Source organism: Pseudorasbora parva, chromosome 17, assembly GCF_024679245.1.
Source record: "Pseudorasbora parva isolate DD20220531a chromosome 17, ASM2467924v1, whole genome shotgun sequence".
NCBI classification, from domain to species: Eukaryota; Metazoa; Chordata; class Actinopteri; order Cypriniformes; family Gobionidae; genus Pseudorasbora; species Pseudorasbora parva.
Window position 1 is genome coordinate 31,972,383 of NC_090188.1, and position 22,895 is coordinate 31,995,277.

Consider the following 22,895-nt stretch of genomic DNA (forward strand, 5'->3'; position numbering starts at 1 on the left):
TGACCCTTGTTGGTGGTATTAACTAGCAATTTAATTTTACTTAGGCTATACTCTGCGCCCCACTAGCGTTATAAGCTAATCTTGTTTTTAGAGATAAAACTCTTAACATTCAAATTTTTTAAGGAAAATGCATCCCAGAGAACGATCTACTCGGTAATATGTGTTAATTACCCCTAGGTTTATTTTTCACCAGGGTTGTCCTTTAGGTTTGGCTAGTTTGCTGTTAGAGGCTATATGTTTTTTAAAGTCTCTGGTGCTCAAAAATACAGCAAAACAGTAATATTGTGAATTTTTGCTACAATCAGTAGCTTTTTTCAATATATATTAGGGATGCGCGGTATACCGTTACTGGAAAAATAACGGTATATATTTTATTTCAAACTATATGATATCATGATTTTGCACATTTCGGTATATTCTGCTTTTCCGAAGTTCACCGCTAGATGGCAGTGCGCTACCCAAACTGACGCGAAACCGGCAAAATGTGACAACAACATAGACGAACAAAATGGATAAAGTAGTTGAATCTCACTCAAGAAGATGCCCATAACGAATTAATAGAGGAGTAGAAGTGAAATGTGTAACGTTAATTACTTTGCTTTTAAAAATGATGAAGAACCATCAAACTTAGCCAAGCATCTCCCTAACCTGACTTGAAGACTTCAAGATTAAAGAGATCGACAGGTGAGTGCATCATTCAAACCATCTAATTTAGACATATATTTTCTTTTAACACTGATCAACGCACACATATAAGATTGAATATCACAAAATCTCCAGCGTTCGTTTCAACCAATGCCATTTAGATCTCATAATAATTGCACGCCTACTGTTTGACTATTTAGCCTACATTCGTGTAAGACTTAACCGACTGTGTTTTTTTAAACATAATTTTGTGTCTTTGACTGTTTGAGGAAACTTAATTTGGAATGTGCAGCAAGCTCTAATTAAGTTACAGGCTTATGTGTGTGTGTGTGTGTGTGTGTGTGTGTGTGTGTGTGTGTGTGTGTGTGTCGTTGGTATGAGCTCCTATTCCAACTTCTATACAATCGCTTGCATGTTCAAATTTTATTTCCATTATCTGTCCCGAAACGAACGTGAAGATGTTGAATGGGAACATGCAGATTGCTTTAGTGTGCGATGTCTTTTAAAGCCAGAAGCAATTTACTAATTTTGAGAGATTTTTGCTGAAATTATTTCTCACAAGAAAGTTTTGAAATGACTGATTTGATGTGATAATATTTGTTGATTAATTTAATAATTAACATTTGTGGTAATTTCCCACTTTATAAACTCAACTTGCATAATTTTTTTCATTCTCGCCCGCACCATTTTAATTTTTCTTATAATATATTCTTAAAAGTAATTTATTCCTGTTACGGGAGAGCTGAATTTTCAGAATTCATTAGGCTTGTTCGACTTGAAACATCGCAGCACAGACCAATCGGAGTATGACATCAAAGTATTCCAAGAGTGATACTTTGACGTCATACATCGACCGGTCTGTGTAGCTTTGCTTCAAGTTGAACTGGTTTCCTCGATACAAATCCATTTGGATTTTCCCATAGGCTTGGACTGTCACAAAAAACAAACTCTGTGATCAACAAAAGTTTATGATACTTACACGTTTTGTCCATCAAGATCAGAGTCAGAGATCAGTATGATAAATAGACTACACCACGGTCTCTTAACTTTCTGACAACTCTTTCAGTTTTTATCTCAAAACATTTTCTGAGTTAGACTATGTTTATTAGAGCAGAATTATAAACATAACGAGGCTGTAAAAGCGGACTGAGCGTGATGACGTTTAATCTCTCGACAGCCTCTGTAGTTCTATTTAACCACTTGTTAGCAACCTCCTTTTTTAACATGTAACAGCTTCAAAAAACACGAGTGGGGTAAAATTTATATATTTTATGTAGCAGAATAAAAAGTGACAGTCTTGAGCTTGTGTTCACCACAACTTATTTCAGCCATTTAACCAAAACCCCAAACAAAATATCGATTGACTTCTGGAGAGAAGCAGAAATGCTAAAATGCTAATTCGCTTTTGTGTTTTGGCCTACAAAGTGGTGTCATACCTCCTGCACCACTCTATTGTATTTGCGATGCTTCAAGAGATTGTAATTAACTAACTGATGTCACATATGGACTACTTTGATGATGTATTTATTACCTTTCTGGACATGACAGTACAGTGTGCATACTAAGAAACTTATAAAATATGTTAAAGGGGGGGTGAAATGCTGTTTCATGCATACTGAGCTTTTTACACCTTTAAAGACTTGGATTCCCATCCTAAACATAGACAAAGTTTCAAAAACTAATGTTGGACGTTTGATGGAGTATTTCTGTGTTAAAAATACTCCTTCCGGTTTCTCACAAGTTTCGGCGAGTTTTTTTCGAGCATGGGTCTACTTGACGTTAAATAGATCGGAAGGTCCTTGTATGGGCCGTACGGGCTCTTCTCCCGGTAGTGTGCGCGCGCACGTAACTAGAGCGAGAGGAAATGCACGCTGTAAACAGTCTCTCAGGTGCAGATCCAGTCATCCGTGAACACTTCTGACGCGCCCTATGGTTGCACCGCGCTCCACTTTATTCCTATAAGTGACTTCAAGCGACTTCAACGCTTCAGCACAGCATTCCGGGAAGGCAGCGCTGCATTTGAACCGATTTGAACGCAGAAATGACGGGAAGCTTCAAGGCATCGCTTCAGTCGCGTCGCAAAGTGGATTTCCACGGTCACTGCTGTCACAGGACTTCACCAAATCATACCAAAGAAGTGTGTTTTTGACAGAGCGGTCCCAGCGATAAAGTTCGGTCCTGCTTTGGAAGCAGCCGGTGAGTAAAACTGTTTCAAATGTCTGTGCTGTTGCTTATCGTCGCGTGAGTAAACATCAGTAAACGACACGATCGCGTGCTTCGTCATTCAAATGCGCTAACGGTTACTCCATTGCTGTTCTGTATAACACTAGTCTGACTCTGACGTGCAAAACCGTTTTGCTTGCTACTGCTAAGGTTTAGTCACATACAATAGTCCATAAACTGAATCATGTCCTCATAAACTGCGCGTAAAGACACACAAAGGCCCCTAAATACAGTACATACCACAGAGACGGACATCCTGATGTTGTCGTTTCTCCTGTTCAATTTATTTCAGCCTCAGATTTGATTGTGGATCATTATCTGTATTAGCTGAGATAGCTGAGATGGGCTTCTCCACGCTTGAGGACGTCACCGCTTTGTTTGCACTCGTCATTCTTTAGCTCCGCCCACACGATACGCCTCCAGGCGCTCGGTTTTTTCCGGAAAGACTCGGTACAGCCCATATTTCTTTTATAAATATGATAAAACTAAAGACTTTTCGGAGATATGAAGGATACAATACTACTCTATAGGTACTCAAGATTGACATGAGATTGACTGAAACTGAGTGTTTCACCCCCCCTTTAAACTGTGTTCTGAAGATGAGCGGAGGTCTTACTGGTGTGGAACGACATTAGGGTGAATCATTAATGACATTAATTTCATTTTTGGGCGAACTAACTCTTTAAGTTAGGATACCGGAGCCAGATTATACACTTTAAGAACTGGTATATTCTCTTGAGAGTGTGTGAGTATATAGTGAATACTGTGAGCAGTGTCTGAGAGAGATGGTGCGGTGGGAGATTTACTGTGTGCTCTATTTTGGGGCAGCTGGGAAAACAGTGAAGTGTTTTGGTCAAGGAATAGCTTGTGAGTGTATGCCAAGGCCTTCTCTAGTCACCCTGTTCCTCTCCCATTGTTTCATGGAATGCTGGGATATGTGGGGCAGTTCAGTCATGCACAAAAATCTGAAGCAACGCCTTTCTATAGCTATTTCCCTAAAATGTGAGTTCTGAGTGTGCAGTACATTCCATTTGTGGCCATCTTTAAACACAAGGAGGACTACTTTATGTGGAGCCTCTTACACAAACATGTGCAGACCAAGATGAGACCCAGACTCTCAGGAGGAGTTTGGCATTTTTTGTTTTGTCTGAAGAGATCTCTGTACATTAAATCATGCTTTTATTTTGGTCTTCTGTCCTAGGGCAATGTTTACTCTCATGTCTAACTCGCACATCCAGTGTTCTTGTTTCTCATTGTGAATGACTACATAGTCTGCCACAGTAGGGGAACAGTAAAAGGACCATTAAACACAAAATATGAAAGTCTCCCTCTCTCTACATGTATGTTTTTCTTCTGATTTTAGCTTCGCTCTTCCTTTTCATTCTGTTTTTATTCTTACCTCAATAATAACTCAAGCTGGAGTTTTTTTTTTTTTTTTTTTTGCTTTTTTATTGTAGCTTTTTAGATCGTATGATGTAACCACAGTGGTATCTTGGGTGAAAGCCAAGGCAGACTGTGCTACATCAACTGTCTTTTGTCAGAATTTGCAATTATTTATCTTAGTTATTTAAAGTTCTGAAATCTAAAATTAATGGAAAATTAAATGATACTGCACACTGTAAACCAGAATAAGTTGGAAAAATAAAAAACACACTCATCAGTTTTAAGATAAAGATATGTTAAGTTTAAAGGTGCACTATGCAACTTTCCGTCCACTTAAGGGAGCCTATTCAAAACAAAGGTGTAGTTTGATGACGCCAAGTTTGAGCGCAGCATCTTGGGACATGTGGTCTTCACCTCACAGCCGGTGGAAAATAGGACACGGGCAGAAATCATGTTCATGGACCGGTTATTAACGTTACTGTAGTGTGAAGCAGAGCAGGACCGAGTGTTGTGGAGCTGAGCACGGCCTCTGGAGCGATTGTTACACAAACTCCCGCCTTGTGAACACCGGGACTTTTATTATGATGGGACACAGTCACCGGGCACACGCACTATTTCCGCTTTTCCGGTCATGAGTATAAGCTAAAGCAGCTCTGTTTATCATATTAAGGGTGGAATACACTACACGATTTTTAAAATCTGAACAGATTTCAAAAACACTAGGCATCATACACTTGGCGACTTTGTAAATGGTTACAGAGAAAAGCTGGGCATCATACACTACCAGACTTTAAAAACGTCTGGAACACAAACTGAAACAAGCGCCTGGTTGCTAGGAGACGCACGCATGACAGACATAACAAGCATGAGATGTACAGGAGACGAGCGCGGTAAGTTTTGAAGCGACTTTCTGTGCGCTGAGCAAAAAGTCAACAAAAAGAGCCAAAACGCACTAGACGTGGCCAGTAATGGTCAGATTACAGCGGGAGTTAGAGGTAGGCCTAAGTGTTTTTCTGTGCTGATGAGTCAAAATATTGAGTCTAATCTGTAAGCGTGTTCTGTTCGTTTATTGTTATTTTATTGTATTGCAACACATGTATAGAGGACAGCTTACGATTCATGAATAAATAGATAATTAAATCATTTATTTATTTATTTATAACATTGAGTTTTTCAGTAAAGAAACACTGTTGTTCGAAGAAGCACACATGCTCTGGTGGGGCTTTGTTTGGAACTACTTTCGTTGACAATATTGAAGTTACTTATACAATAGTTTTGCTGTTTTGATTCCTACACGAGTCTCACACAGAAAAGATGCGTGAGCATTGAGTAACGCTACCTTGTTTACGTTATTAAATAATATGTTAACATGTATTGTAATAGGCCTACAATTAATAATTCGCAGCTATTGACGCGCTTTGATCACGTTTGAACACGTAACGTTTTACCGGGAAAGCGTTAATGTAAAACCCGTAGGCTAATGGTAAGTGACATAATGAATAACTTAAGACAAATGTTTACCTCAGAATTTGGTTTGCGAAATATTATTAGTATTATTATTTGTCTTTGCTGTATCAATAGGCAATATATTATTTAACATGAAGTATATGGCTTCCCTGTAAATGTACAGCAGTGGGCGGCGCGTCAGACACGCTTCTGGTGTGCAAAGACAGACCCTGCGTCTCAATCAGCTCCCTAGTTCACTAGTCAGAGCACTGATCAGGACATAAGTCAACGGGCTGACTCCCTGATCAGTGCCCTGACAACTGAACTAGGGAGCTGATTGAGACACACCCAGAGAAAACGGCAGGCAGCAGCCCTGCGGCTGACACGAAACAGAAACGCCACGCTTGCAGGCAAAATCGATATTATGTTGTTTTTTTATTATTTCAATTAGGCCTATATCTGCATTTATTTGAACCTACAGACTTTCAAACATGAACATGTCATTTATTAATATATATTTGTGTCAAAATGACATAAAATCTGCTCTTTTCTACCGGTAACAGTAGTCATCCACATTATAGAGACACTCGCGCTCCTGCCACAGCTGAATAAGTTTTTCTTCCATGGTGGAATTCCACTTTGTGATCCTGCTGCTCTCCATTTCTTTTTTGTTGATTTTCGTTGGCTTGTAGTCAGTGATTTCCGGTTTCAGTAGCGATGCGTCATGTGTTCTAAAATCGGCTCAAAATATCAAACATGTTTGATATCCTCCGACTGGATGGAATCAAAATCTGAAGCTAAAAAATCGGAGTCTATGGCCATGATATACTACGCGATTTTTCATGGAATCTGTCGGCTCAAATCTGCAGACTGGCACTGACTTTTGTCGACTAGTGTCAACTTGTTCAAATTCTAAATCGGGGGGAAATCGGGGCAAAAATCAGGTAGTGTATTCCAGCCTTTAGATACATTTACGTGTGTTTAAAATGATGTTATGACGTTACTCTGTGCGTTCACTCGGCGCTGCTGTGAAACTTGTTCACACTGCTAAGAGTAAAGTGCTTCTGCCAAATAAAACCGAGGGTAACGCAGATATGACGCAATTGACAGGCGACCTCCTCAAACGCTATGCTGACACATCCAGGGTCCTTGGTTAAAATAGCAATTTTCTCACAATTTACAAATAGTTGGAAACATTTGGGATATTGTAAATACTCAACTGAACAAAATATATAACACTGGCCTAGTGGTTTTTGGATATTTTACTGCAAAATACTACATAGTGCACCTTTAAGTAAACATAACTTGTTTTATTTGTACTCATACACTTTATTTGCTCTTAAAGGGATAGTTCCCCCCTCCTAAAAAAATGTGTAATTATTTCAGTTTCCGTTGTAAACAGTGCAGTGCTTTCGAGTTCTGCTGCAGCCGATGCTGTTCACGTGCGCCCCATGACACGCAGGAGTTGCACTGTATTTACAACGTAAACTGCATAGGAGACTGATACAGGCTAGAACAAAATTGTTGCATAAAGTTGTTATTTTTGTTTGTTTTTGTGCACAAAAAGTATTCTCATCACTTCATAAAATTAAAGCTGAACCACTGTAGTCACATGGACTATTTTAATAACATTTTAAATACCTTTACTGAAAGTGTTAATTAAAGAGCTGTCTATAGAGGGGTCTCTAGCTCTCGTATTTCATCAAAAACATTGTAAAGGGATAGTTCACCCATAAATTAAAATTTTATGTTTATCTGCTTACCCCCAGGCAGGGCTGGACTGGGACTAAAATTCAGCTCTGGCACACCCAGCACATCCGGCCCATGAGTTCCCCGTGAATGTTTTTGCTGGGGTTGGGGCCTTAAATTGGAGTATATAAAGAAAACTAGGACAATGGCAAATAATGATAGATATTATCGAATATGCTGCAAATGCAGACAAACTTAATATTGCTTTTTTTGTCACACAGAAATGCCCTTGGCAGTAAAGCACTGATGATTTTAAGCTAGGATGCAGTAAAGTAAATGTACTGCTTTTAAATGCTGTCATCATCATTTACTCACTCTCGTGTCATTTCAAACCTGTATGACTTCTGTGAAACACAAAATAAGATGTTTTGAAGAATGTTGGCAACCAAGCCATTTTGGTTAGGCTACCATTTGAATACAAAAAAACAGACTCAAATTATTTTATTTTATGGTACACAGAAATAAATTCATTTAGGTTTGGAATGACATTAGAGTGAGTAAATGATCACATTTTTGGGATGAACAATCATATTTTTCAAGAGTTAACACATCATTTAAGTAAGACACTGATATCTATCTTTCATGAGGCTATTAAATTTCATTAAATCTATTAAAAAAGTTAATAAAACTTTTAAAGAGGAAAAAAAAAAGCTTTGTCCTTAATTCATGGGATCCAGACTTTAAAACTGTATTATAGAGTGTAGTTTAACTGTAGGCCAGGTTTATTTAAATGTAAGATCATGGTAGTCACAGGGTAAAAAACATAGACTGTAAAAATCTTGCTCCTCATTATATGGCTATATGGTTTCTAAAACTATATAAAACTATTATATTTGTAAGTAAAAAAATGTAAACACCTGTAGAAAATACAAAAACAGCCTCTATAAAAGTGATTTATATTTTGCCATATTACACTATGTAATATAGCAACATTTTTAATAAATGTTTCTTCTAAAACACCATATTTCTTCGCTGTTAGCTGCAATGTAAATTGTGGTTCTGCTAAAGTGAAACGTTTGTGTGTATTGTCGTTTTCCACTTTACCTCGTCATGAATAGGCTACATGCTCACGGCTGTTCTCAGCTGATTCACCACAGAATCTGTAATGTTTCCATATCACACGATTGTATAAAACAAAATAAGTCAAAGTGTCGTTCATAGAGCAGTATTTAAACGCAGCGTACATTCGTCAGCGACTGTGCTGTGCGGATATTCGCCTTTGCAATTCCATGCGCTCAAATAATAAATAAATAAATCTAAAAAAGCGCCTAATATGGACGGAGGGGAGGTCTCTCTCGCTTCGGCTTGTCAGTTCAGAAGACAAACCAATGGGCCGCTGTCGCTCCATGCTGTCAGTGGTACAAAAAAATAAAAAAAATAAAAAACACTATACTGGCCCCAAAGTGCGTCGGCCCACCGGGCAAATGCCCGTTATGCCTGATTACCAGTCCAGCCCTGCCCCCAGGGCATCCAAGATGTAGGTGTCTTTGTTTCTTCAGTAGAACACAAATTACGATTTTTAACTCCACCTTTTGCATTGTGCAAAAGTGCCAGTCGCATAACGCATGTCAATAACAGTTTTGGGAAACAGAGCTATGGGTCCTATTCAAATCCATAGTAAATGGATTTGCGGCTCATGACGATACATTGACGACGCAAAGACACGATTGGAAACCAAACAATATTTATACAATTTTTTTTTACCTCAAATAAAACTTTATGTACAAAAGCCACTGAATGACACTTTAAGCAGTACATCTCAAATGGAGATTGATAAAATGCAGCTTACTTGTTTATTGGTGTTTTCAGATCATCCGCGTGCACCCACGAGAGAGCTCGTGTGAATATGGTTGCCAGATTGCACATGTTCAGGCAAAACACTGGATAGTATACGTGTTCTTTTCACAGAAAAGCTCTTATTGGATGATTTAAATTACTGAAATCTGGCAACCACAAGTACGAACAGTCTCCTATACTTGGTACTTGGAGTCACTGTACTAGCATCTTGCGTTCTCTAGACAACGCTGTATCTCTAAGAAACGTTCTATTTAATCAGAAATTGTTAAGACAGTCAATAAGTTGATAAATGACTACTTACAGGAATATAGTTGGAATCGGCCCTTTCTTCAGTACCAGACGCTGAGCGAAACTTGCTCTATATTGTCCCAGGTTAGAAAATCTGTCAAAATCAAACTGTCTGTGAAATGGACCGAGCAAACAAATGATTTTGAATTAAATTGTTGCGGTATCTGATTATAATAAACATCAACCATAACTGTTGACATTTTTATCTGTGGGAAGGGTATGAAGAGTCCTCACGTCCCCTGCACAGCCAGGTACATGACATTTGTGTCCATCAATCAATCAATCAATCAATCAATCAACTTTATTTATATAGCGCTTTTACAATGCCGATTGTGTCAAAGCAGCTTCACAGTGTCAAACAGGACAGTATTGCAACAAAATTAGAGGCTGTACAGTCGTTCTGGAGAAAACAGTGATGTTAACAACTTATTTTAATTTATCATATAGCGGCAATGTTGGCAGATATGTATTATAGTTTATAGAATTAATTAAAACCTAATTCATACATTTTATTTGTATAATTATTTGAATAACTTTGATCCTCTAATTTTAGTGTCCCCAACTGAGCAACCAAGCCAAAGGCGACAGTGGCAAGGAACCAAAACTCCATCAGGGCATGATGGAGAAAAATAAACCTTGGCAGAAACCAGACTCAGTCGGGGTGCCAGTTCTCCTCTGGCCTATTAACAAACAGTGAGTTGAGTTGAGAGTAAACATTTTTTTTATTTTGACTAATCAAAAGAGGTTGTAGACTAATTCTTCAGAGCGAACATAAGGTCATTTTGATTTGCTCGATAACAGTGTGAAAGGAATGCTAAATAAGAAGATTTCTAAACCCATATATAAGTTTTTTTGTTATTGGCTTAAAAAATTTGCAAATATGGTACATTATTAGGTCTGTAGGAGCAGCCTGTGACCCAAAATATCTGACACTTTCAGAACATTGTTGCAGGCTAAGATTCATCAAATAAATGCAATTATTCGCCCTTGGTGAGCATGTCACACTAAAGAGTGCTGATTCTGCCCCTACGATGAAAGAAACTCTCTAGGATCCTTCACATTGATGAGGCCTCTTCCCTTGATATCTCATGAATTGCCTTCCGTAAATTAACTTTGTATGAGATTAACTGATCCTGCACAAGATATCTTTGTAGCAAATTATTCTTCCTCATGTGCCCCGATGCAGCTCTTGCTGCTGTGTGTTGATGCTCTCTGAACGGACCCTGATTGAAAATCTCTTATGGTTGGGAATCACACTGAGAGTCAGAATGCTTGATTGTGCCCGTGTCTTGTTACGCAACACGACACTGCTTGATGTGGCAGCTGAGAAAGAATGGAATGTATGGAATGGAATGGAATGAGCATTGTACAGGTACGTACAGTGCTCACCTCTCGCTATCAATTAGTTTTCAATCTTTCATTTGTAATTAGCAGGAAAAAGGTAAATGTATTACTTTTTGCAGAAAATATGAACTGTGCTTGTCGATGTCACACTGCTAGGTTGTTCTTCTGGGTGGTTGCTTAGTCAAAAGAGTTCATCCACAACAAATTGTATTCCAATCTTTGGGATATTACTTGAGTCCCCTCTTCAGTGCAAGTCTGATAGATTTTAACACTCATTTTAAATAGATACTGGAAAAGTATTTATACACAAAAAAATCCTGTTTCAAACCTCTTTCTACTGCTGAAGCTGTTTTAAAGAATATGGGCCAATGTGGCCAATGAACTGTTTGGTTATCGACATTATTCAATATATCTTCTTTTGTGTTCAGCAGAAGAAAGACATTTACAGGATTGAAACAACTTTAGGGTGAATAAATGATGACAGAATTTTCATTTTTCTGATAGCTATCTCTTTAATGGCTATAAAGAGAATATTGCTAGATAAGACTAAGTTACACAATTTGAGGCAACATCTGTAGCACAAATGATGTGGGACAAGTTACTATGCATGTCTAGTACTACTACCGAGGGTTTCACAGCAGAGTCCTGCAACGGGTCGGGTACCCGCGGGTATCCGCGGGTACCCGCATAAAAGTGGCTAAAACGGGTGGATTATGACATTTATAAAATTCACGGGCGGGGATGCGGGCGGATAATTAACTCTGTGCGGGCGGGTAGTAGCGCGGATGGGCGGATGAAAAATATGTGCAATATTTCTGTGGCAAAGTGAACGCGAGAGCAAGAGAGAGAGAGACCAGGGCGTGATTGTGAATGAGCGTCACCTGCGAGCCACACCGGTCTCGAGTCCTCTGAGGGAGCTCGGAAGCATATAAGGACGAGAGATCACCAGACCTGGATTTGACGTTGAGTTGTGTTTATGTTTTATTATGCGTGTGCGCATGGGAGATGTCCATGAAGGGCTACTCACGTTACTTTCGTTTTGTTTGGTTAAAGTCTTTTAAATGTTCGCTGGTTCCCGCCTCCTTCTTCCCCCATCCAACATATTGTAGGCTATTACAATTTCTATGTCCAAATTACCATTACACATACACGCAACAATGATATACCATTTGACCCATCACGTCACCACCACTGCGACATTGAAACTTTTGTTGATGCCTCTCGTAGCGCAGAAGGAGCGAGCGTTGCAGGAGTAGCAATGGATGAAGTAAAAGTAAAGCTGGTGAGTGGAGTAGCTATATGAAATTGTTGACAATGAGTCTTTAAAGGCACTTTTGCCTGTTTCATTAGCCCATTCATGACGCTGTTGATGTTGAGAGAGGTGTAGGATAAAAAAATAAAGCATTTTAATTTGAATGTTTTAGCGTGTGTGATTTATCGCGGGCACGGGTCGGGTAACGGGCCAAATATTAACGGGTCTGGGCGGGTACGGATTTAATTTTGAAATTTTCACGGGTCACGGGTCGGATCTGGTGCTAAACCTTGCGGGTACGGGCGGGGGCGGGTCTCCAAAAATGGACCCGTGCAGGACTCTGTTTCACAGTATTCCTAAAAAAGACACGTGGGAAGGAAAGATTTATGGAAATGTTTGGAAATGGTTTTATCTGTGTTTATTTGATTGATATAGCAATCCCTTTGCTGCATTATCTACAGTATTACACTGAGATCTACATGTTTTCATGGACCTTATTAGACACTCCAGAGGACCCTCAAACAAACTTTTCCTTTGTTGGGTATAGTTTGCATTCCTGCAAGCTTTGGATGTTATTTCATAGTTCTGCCAGCAGGGTCTCCACTGAGTGTTTGTTCAATTTAATATTTTTTTTATTGTAGTGTCCGGCAGTGTGTCAAGCGATACACTTCACCCAAAACTTTTTGCATGCAGTTTGGGTCCTCATATTTATTTAGAGGTCTTTTAAATAGACAAATATGCTGCAAAATAAGTAAAAGGAAATTCAAAATGGTAAAAACTACACTGTAGAAAAAAATTGATGTCTCCAATTGAAAATGTTCCAGTGACTGATCACATATAACATTTTCAGTTGGCCAAATTGAATTTCTTTGACTTGTCATTTTATTCACAGAAATTAATTTTGGCCAACAGAAAAAAAAAAAAAAAAAAGATGTGAATCAGTCCGTAGAATATTTTCAATTGCAGATACCTAATTTCTTTTTTTACTGTGTATTCACCTTTTGAATTTACTGATGCGTGTTATTCTACAGAAAACACTTTTTGTTTTCATTTCATCAATATATAAATTGCTTTGCTCTAAATCACCAAGCCCTCAAGATAAAGTTCTGAGTCCTGATTCAAGTCCTGATTACAACTAAATACACTTTCAAACTGGTTGGATTCATTTACTAATTTCAGTCCTTCAAATTTTTGTCCTTCTTTCATGGTTTTCTTTTCTCCATCATCTTCTCTAATCTCTCCCTAGTCAGCGACGTTTTACTCTCAGTATGTTCAACAGGTGTTGACCATCTGGAATGTGTTACCGGAAGCAGCAGTAGATCTTGAGGCTGAAGTAGATCAAACTCTGCAGTGGTCAGAGGTCAGAAGGCCCTCCTGAGCACTAAAACACCACAGCTCTTCTACCAGAGCGCGTTCACTCAGGGTCAGCTTTGCAGTGAACAGCAAAGCAGGACTCAATTCTATTTGACTTCAATCCACCATACTATTTCCTTTACATGACATAAAAGAGCTATACTGGGCATGTTGGAACTGTTTTGAAATTGGTCTGTTGTCTTTTATGACATGTGGGCTTGATTTTCAGAGGTTTGTTTTTGAGTCAAAGTTGATGCCTTGTTTTAACAGGCCAGTGATTTATGTAAGCCCCTATAGCAGTCTACATCTATCTTTAGGAAGCTGGACATTTACGATGACAATTTTGTTTGAGGGAATCAGTATTTTGGTAGGACAGCTGACCGCTGCTGACCTACTGCTCACACACGTGCTCTCCATAACACCACAGTGTCATGCCTGACATACCTGCCTGAGGTCTGTACACACACACATGTTTACTTAGCTATTTAAATGAATGCATACCATTCACTATTCTGCAAAAGGTATTGGGACACCCCTCCAAATCATTGAATTCAGGGGATCCAATCACTTCCATGGCCAAAGGTGTATAAAATCAAGCACATAAGCATGCAGACGCTTCTACAAATATTTGTGAAAAAATGAGTCACTCTCAGGAGCTCAGTGAATTCAAGTGTGGTACTGTGATAGGTTTCCACCTGTGCAATATGTCCATTTGTAAAATGTCCTCACTACTTACTACTACACACTAAATATTATAGGTCAGCTTTAAGCATTATTATAACAAAGTGGAAGCAATTGGAAACAACAACAACAACCATGAAGTGGTAGGCCACGTAAAATCACAGAGTGGGGTCAGCACATGCTGAGGGGCACAGTGCACAGAAGTCACCAACTAGCGTCAATAGCTAAAGACCTCTAAACTTGATGTGGTCTTCAGATTAACTCAATAACAGTGCGTAGAGAGCTTCATGGAATGGGTTTCCATGGCTGAGCAGCTGCAAATCTTAATGTGAAGAACAGAGTTGATATTAATGTTTTAGTTGTTGAAATGATCGCGCCCCTTTGTGAACAGAACACACACGCACTCGGTAATATTTCTGATTTAAATGATGACTGCTGACGTAATGACATAATGACACAATTGGTCACGAGACACACGACAGCCTATGCTGTCAAAGCTGACCTGACGTTTCTTCCGGCTGCAATATTTGAAATCTATTATTAATCTTTGGCGGACGTATTGTACTTGACGTTACTGATCGCTTTTGGGGATTTTCTTCACACAAATCAATCGTTTGGCCTCGGAACACTTGGAGTATTTGTACTTTCTGAATAAATTGTGCCTGCAGTCAGATCTGCCTGTTATCCTGTTTTTTATAATACGCAAATGGGTAGGTTTAGGGAAGAGTTTGAGTTACGCCTTCAAAATGTGTCTGAATATGTGTGTGTCCACAAGGTGAATGGATTTATAAACATACTAAATTATGTTTTTTTGAAAATGTAAAAATGCAGAATGTTTCTTGTGATGGGGGGGTTTAGGGGCTGTGTGTGTGTGTGTGTGATGGGTAGGTTTAGGGGTAGGGGCAGTGTAGGGGGGTAGAACGAAACAGTGTTGATAAACACGCTAAAAAGCAATTATGCGTCTTTATAGCACGCCAAAATGGCATACGAATTGGCGTGTCATACATACGCCATTTCATGAGATCAGTCTGGTTTTCCAGGAGAACGGTACTTGCCTGAATCATTGTGCCAAGTGTAAAATTTGGTGGACAGGAGATTATAGTGTGAGGTTGTTTTTCAGGGGTTGGGCTTGGCTTCTTAGATTCAGTGAAAGGAACTCTTAATGCTTCAGCATACCAAGACATTTTGGACAATTTAGTGCTCCCAACTTTGTGGGAACAATTTGGTGATGACCCCTTCCTCTTCCAACATGACTGCACACAGTGCACAAAGCAAGGTCCATAAAGACATGGATGAGTGAGTTTTGTGTGGAGGAACTTGACTGGCATGCATAAAGTCTTGACCTCAACCCGATAGAACACTTTTGGGATGAATAGAGCAGAGACTGTGAGCTAGGCCTTCTCGTCCAACAATAGTGCCTGACCTCAGAAATGCCCTCCACGAAGGATGGTAAAAATGTCCCATATACACATTCCTAAACCTTGTGGAAAGTCTTCCCAGAAGAGTTGAAGCTGTTAGCCAGCTCCATAAGGGTGGGCCAGCTCCATATTTAACCCTACGGATTAAGAATGGGATTTCATTAAAGTGCATGTAAAGGTAGGTGTCAAGTAATATTTGGCAATTTGGTGAATTTAGGTTGATTGGGACACTTTTTCAAGTCATTTCAATGGGGGGAAAATGTCCCTATCATCACATATATATAAAAAAAATTATAAATACTGATGAAAGCATTTCCAGAAAAACTTTCTGGTACAAGTCAAGTCCAGCTGAAATATACCCAAGAGCCCAGTCAGTTTAAGAACCAACACTGTGGAGGGACACTGTTCAGAACATAAACGCTTAAGAAAATAACATCTGATTCCTAAACTTGAACTTGCCTCCTGTAGGAATAGGCCTATATGATAAAAAAAAAAAAAAACCCTGCTTTCGACAAGTTTGCCCAGATTCCATCTGAATTAAACAGAATGTTTTGGCATTCTCCTAACCTCAGGCTTTACGTTGATTTACTGCAGATGATAATACCACAAAAAAGAATGGAGAATCAGCAATGTTTATGCTCCCTCACAAAACAAAAAATTTTCTAGTTCCTTCTCAGTTTTTGCTTTTACTTGAATGAAATGTACAGCATCCTAGGATAGACTTAAAACAAAATCTTGGAAAATCCACTCAATTTTTGTTTGATGACTGTTTAGACTGTTTAGACAATTCCCACTGTTTGCAAAAACAACCAAAAATGTAAGTCTGTGGCACTACTGCCCTGAAATAAATGTTGAATGCTAAAAAGGGACATAATGTAACTAACCTTAACTGTTTACATCAACCAAAATCCACTTAAATTACTTATGCTGGTAATGCATAATAACACATTTTACATAGAATTAATATAGCACTTTAACAAAAATACACGCTACACTGTTTTGCTTTATTGCAACTTCCATTGCAAGTGGATTAATGTAAAACCAATTTTTGTTTTGTTTGTTTTAACTGGGATGCTTCACAAGTTCACACTTATAATCAGATATGCTGGCATGCTGTCTGAGGGGAGGGCTCCGAGCTTGGAATTTGGCCCAAAGTAGTACTCCCCCCTATCCCTGTCTGGGACAGGAAAAATTGAGAGTGAGTAATTGGGGTGGTAGAGGGATGTTGGGAAACAAAGGTCGTGGAACAAAGGTAAGTCTGCTATAGCCTATAAAGCCTCCTCTTGTGCTGATAGGGTAGATTATCTAAACACTGTAAAAAAAAAAAAAATCAGGTCTCCAATTAAATTTGGCCAATTGAAAAATTTAGATGTGATCATTCACTAGAACATTTTCAATTGGACAGCTGATTTATTTTTATGTATTTATTTATTTTTTACAGTGGACGTGCTCCTCCCAAATTGTGTTAATAAAACATCATGAGTTAAATAATTGAATTGAATACAGATATATCTCTCATTGCAGCACTACAGAAAGGTAACAAATGATACCCGCAACATCTAAAACTTGTGAGAAAGATATACATAAAAAAGACACATACAAAGAATAAATAATATTAGCATTTTAGCATAACTTATTATTTTAGCATATTTACCAAAACAAGTAAATACTTCTCCCAACCAGATATGAATATAAAAGGGTTAAATCTGGGTTAAAATGTATGGACATTTATTATATTTTGCTCAAAAAATAAACTACTAACAAACAGCTTACATAATCTCACCATTTGCACAAAACAAGTTAACTAGTGAACATTTCAGACAGCTATTTCTAAATAATTTCCTAAATGATGTTTAATATTCTGATATAATGCTGTATGGAAAAGAAGAAAAGGAAAAATAAAACGTCTAAAGGCGCCATGCATTATCTTGTTACAAAGCTGGTTTAGTTAAGCAGTCAGTCATTTCCATGATAGATATAGAAATAACCGTATTCGCTGCTTTCCTTTTCTTCTGCAGTGTTTTAGCAACAGTATCTATTTTGCTGTTCACCGTGTCTGCTACATTTTTTAAAATATCTGTGTCATCTTAATGTGGTGCTTTACGTCTTTAGCTCTAGCTGAAAATATTAGAGATGAAACGATGAAAGATCATTACCGTAAAATACCTTGAGCACTTGTGGTGTGAACAGCTCCTTTGTTTTCACACGCTGCTCACTTTACACTGTAGAAACTGTAAAATGGTGCATTTATGTCCTGCAGTCCGGATGGAACCATTTGAATGCCACTATCTAGGGAGTGCTTCCTTTAATCTACACAAAAAAGGAGCAGTTTGTGATAAAACCAAGCCTTATCCATTCCAGTGCCTATGCAGGATGTCCTTGGTACGTATTGAGCCTTTCTTAACTTCCACATGTTTTTCCGCCTCTGAAAAAAACACAGCAGCTTATGTTCTCTGACAGCTTCTCCGTCTCTGTCTGTTGAGACATCTGCCTGCTGACCTTTCTACAACGATTCCTTTCTCACTTGAGTAATAGACACACACACACACACACACACAAACACACACACACATTCAACCTGAACACCGGAGCGCCCACACACAGGAAGGGGCAGCGATGTAGACAGATATTCTGTTTTCCCACTGCAGCTACAATTAGATCAGGTTATCTGAGGAAGGGTTGTGAATGTGGTCTTGCTATGCTTCTCTGTCGCTGAGGTAGGGGGATCTGTTTGCTGTCTTTAGGTTCCTGCCAGGAAGAGGGTCGCGTTATAGTACACAGCCGCACCATTTAAGGTCTGTTACGCCTCACTCACACACGTGTACACACACACACACCGTCCCTCTGCACCACATACTTCATATACTGGCCTTTAGAGCACAACAAATGGCAATGTTAACACAGCCACATGGTACATGTCTGTCTGTCTGTCTGTCTGTCTATCTATATACAGTCTACAGGTCCTTCTCAAAAAATTAGCATATGTGATAAAAGTTCATTATTTTCCATAATGTAATAATAAAAATTTAACTTTCATATATTTTAGATTCATTGCACATCAACTGAAATATTTCAGGTCTTTTATTGTTTTAATACTGATGATTTTGGCATACAGCTCATGAAAACCCAAAATTCCTATCTCAAAAAAATTAGCATATCATGAAAAGGTTCTCTAAACGAGCTATTACCCTAATCATCTGAATCAACTAATTAACTCTAAACGCCTGCAAAAGATTCCTGAGGCTTTTAAAAACTCCCAGCCTGGTTCTTTACTCAAAACCACAATCATGGGTAAGACTGCCGACCCGACCCTGTCCAGAGGGCCATCATTGACACCCTCAAGCGAGAGGGTAAGACACAGAAAGAAATTTCTGAATGAATAGGCTGTTCCCAGAGTGCTGTATCAAGGCACCTCAGTGGGAAGGAAAAAGTGTGGCAAAAAATGAGAAGAGTTGACTGGACCCTGAGGAAGTTTGTGGAGAAGGACCGATTCCAGACCTTGGGGGACCTGCGGAAGCAGTGGACTGAGTCTGGAGTAGAAACATCCAGAGCCACCGTGCACAGGCGTGTGCAGGAAATGGGCTACAGGTGCCGCATTCCCCAGGTCAAGCCACTTTTGGGCTACAGAGAAGCAGCACTGGACTGTTGCTCAGTGGTCCAAAGTACTTTTTTTGGATGAAAGCAAATTTTGCATGTCATTCGGAAATCAAGGTGCCAGAGTCTGGAGGAAGACTGGGGAGAAGGAAATGCCAAAAATGCCTGAAGTCCAGTGTCAAGTACCCACAGTCAGTGATGGTCTGGGGTGCCATGTCAGCTGCTGGTGTAAGTCCACTGTGTTTTATCAAGGGCAGGGTCAATGCAGCTAGCTATCAGGAGATTTTGGAGCACTTCATGGTTCCATCTGCTGAAAAGCTTTATGGAGATGAAGATTTCGTTTTCATCATGACCTGGCACCTGCTCACAGTGCCAAAACCACTGGTAAATGATTTACTGACCATGGTATTACTGTGGTCAATTGGCCTGCCAACTCTCCTGACCTGAACCCCATAGAGAATCTGTGGGATATTGTGAAGAGAAAGTTGAGAGACGCAAGACCCAACACTCTGGATGAGCTTAAGGCCGCTATCGAAGCATCCTGGGCCTCCATAACACCTCAGCAGTGCCACAGGCTGATCGCCTCTATATGCCACACCGCATTGAAGCAGTCATTTCTGCAAAAGGATTCCCGACCAAGTATTGAGTGCATAACTGAACATAATTATTTGAAGGTTGACTTTTTTTTGTATTAAAAACACTTTTCTTTTATTAGTCGGATGAAATATGCTAATATTTTGAGAATTTTGGGTTTTCATGAGCTGTATGCCAAAATCATCAGTATTAAAACAATAAAAGACCTGAAATATTTCAGGTGTGCAATGAATCTAAAATATACGAAAGTTTAATTTTTATCATTACATTTTTGGAGAAGGACCTGTATTGTTTCATCTGTCTGTTTGCCTGTCTAAATCTTTCTATCTATCTAGTCTTCATTCTCACTGGTGTTTTTAACGATTCAATAAAGTTACCCAGTCTGGTGAGAAGACATTGGGATTCAACCGGCCTTGACCTGGGATGAGCACCAGATTTCTGACTAACATCAGGGAAGCTTTTTGCTGAAGTCTTGAGGAACAGCTTAAACAGTTAGTCCACCCAAAAATTAAATTTATGTCATTAATTAATCACCCTAATGTCGTTCCACACCCGTAACACCTCCGTTCATCTTCCAAACACAGTTTAAGATATTTTATATCTAGTCCGAGAGCTTTTCTGTTCCTTCATGAAAGTGTATTACACACTAGGCCCTATACTGTCCATGTCCAGAAAGGTAATTAAAACATCACACAAAGTAGTCCGTATGTGACATCATTTGGTTAATTAGAATATCTTGAAGCATCAAATACATTTTTGTCAGAAAATACCAAAAACTATGACTTTATTTAGCATTGTCTTCTCTTCTGTGTTTCAATCCTCAAATAAAGATTAGAACGGTTATAAATCAGCGTATTGATTCATGATACAGATCGCGTGTCAAACTGCTGAAATCATGTGACATTTTCAACCCTGTTCTTTTCATAGACAGTAAAAGAAATGGACACAGCGTTCACATAGACTTCAACTGCAGAAAATGAAGTTAAGTAGAGGTACTCACTTCCTGATGGCTGAGCGAACTGCGCAGGCTCAGACTGAGCTTGACAACGTACTGTAGATGTGACGTAAGCATCCTGTCTGACAGTTGTAGGACTTGAAATCTGAAAGTGAAATCTGAATCACGTTGTTTAAATGTTTTGTCCCGTTGCTTTTGGCTTACTATCGGCTTCTCCCCATTCTTCTCCCTTGACTTTATCGGACTTTATGTTTCCACGTCCCCCCGACTGCCTAATAGACAGTAAAAGATTGCTTCTGAGCGTCTCCTCCTGTCTATACGGTAATTTCTCAACTGTGCGACAGAGTCGCGTTGGTTATGACGCAATCGTTAGCCTATTTTTACAAAAACAGCTTCTACGGGCGATAGTGTAAGATACAAGGTAATGGAGCCTTTTATGCATTGTGTTTCTTTATAAATAAACAATGGACAAATAGAGTCTTTAAACGCCTCAGATGTAAAGTTATTCATTGTCAATGGGATGCTAACAGCAGGTGATGGCTTGGTTAGCAATGGCTGCCCCTATGGGTGGAACGCTTTCCGAGTGCTAGATTACCCCCTTGGTTCCCTCACGTAATGTGTTGAAAACAAAACATGTAATGGCAGTTCCCCGACCATAGCTCGTGATAACTTGCTGATTATTAAACACGTGAACTAGGCGGTAAGCGAATCAGAACACAGCTTGGCCAGCTAACCAATCTGAGCCCATTGCGTATTTTTGAGGGACCGGCTTCATAGATCCTGGAAACCATCAGACCGTTTTTTCCAAGGAGATACAGAGCAGTGTAGAGTAAAGGTAAAATATATGAAAAATAATGCAATTTTAAAAAAACAAAGCATGAACACGTTACAGTGCACCCCACAAACACAATCAGGATGAGCGGAGTTCTTATGGGTGTAGAACGACATTGGGGTCATTAATGACATACGTTTCATTTTTCAGGGTTTCCGCAGGGTCTTAAAAAGCCTTAAAAGCATTGAATGTATTAATTTGGAAATAATACCTTAAAAAATTGTGAAAAAGTCTTGAATTTTGATGTCTGGGTCTTAAAAATGGTGCTGTATGTAACTTCTACCTATTTTATTTTTCTTCAAAAGTTTAATTTGTCAACTACGATTATTTTGATTAAATAACGTAGTATAAATAAAGAGTGGCGGCTGCGGAACCAATAATTGAGAACGCAATGCAGCCTTCGTGAAGGTGCGCGCAGCAAAAATGACGTCATTGCAACAGCACGTGCGCGCCGAAGATGCACGACTGAGCCGAATCTGCCCGAGCAGACGGATATTAGTACATCTCATCACACAGGCTACCAGTTTGCGTGTTTTTTTTGTCAGTCTAAAACGGTAGCGTCAAGTAGGCCTAAATGCCTCGTCCGTTTGGGGAGATATGCGCGCAGTCAGCGGAATCTCTCACTGCGGTGCAAGCGAAAGTATAAACAAGGCTTTAGGTAGTCATTCATGATGTGGGTAAGAAGTTAAATCCTGTGACTATTTACTAGTGTTCGGTACTAAACATGGTACTTTTAAGGGCACCAAAAAATTACGCCGGTACTACCCAGTACCGATTCACATTAAATCAATCGGTAGGCTACCACATTTCGGTACCTGAGATTGAGAACGCATGTTGTGATATAGACTGGTGTAGTGTCTGTGAATATTCAACAGCAAAAATACTATTTGCGAGTCCTGAGTCTTTGTGTGATGAATGGCGCTGACCCATAGTTTATTTACCACACATACATAGAATTGTGCGTGATAATCACAGGTTTCTGTCTCAAATGAGGACATAAATGAGTGTCTGTCATCTCCAGAGCCGCTCTTAAGGGGGTCGCACACCGGACGCGGAGCTCGGCGGCGCGCCACGCAGCGTCTCAGGTATTGCACACCGCGCGCGCACATTTTAAAAGGCTACGTTTATTATACATTTCCCCAAAATATGTTTAGACTTTATTCAAGCTGTTGAACTCAGAATGTAAAACAAATGTGTCTTGTAGCAAAGGTTGAAATCAGTATACCTTAACGATAATATAATTTTAATATAAAGCCTTGAAATGGCGCTCTGTGGCGCGGCAGGATTTAGAACAACTTCCTGAGTCGCCGCGGACAGGCGCCGAATGCAGCCACGGGTGTG

At 39.4% G+C, this 22,895-nt stretch overlaps 1 protein-coding gene across 1 annotated transcript in view; it reads left to right on the plus strand.

Moving 5' to 3' along the window:
- The first annotated feature begins 548 nt into the window (after positions 1 to 548).
- prkg1a (protein kinase cGMP-dependent 1a) overlaps positions 549 to 22,895 on the plus strand; it is a 175,315-nt gene continuing 152,968 nt past the window's right edge. Inside the window, exon 1 of the mRNA XM_067421958.1 lies at positions 549 to 684. The gene's annotated coding sequence lies outside the window, so the exon portion shown is untranslated. The remainder of the gene's footprint in view (positions 685 to 22,895) is intronic.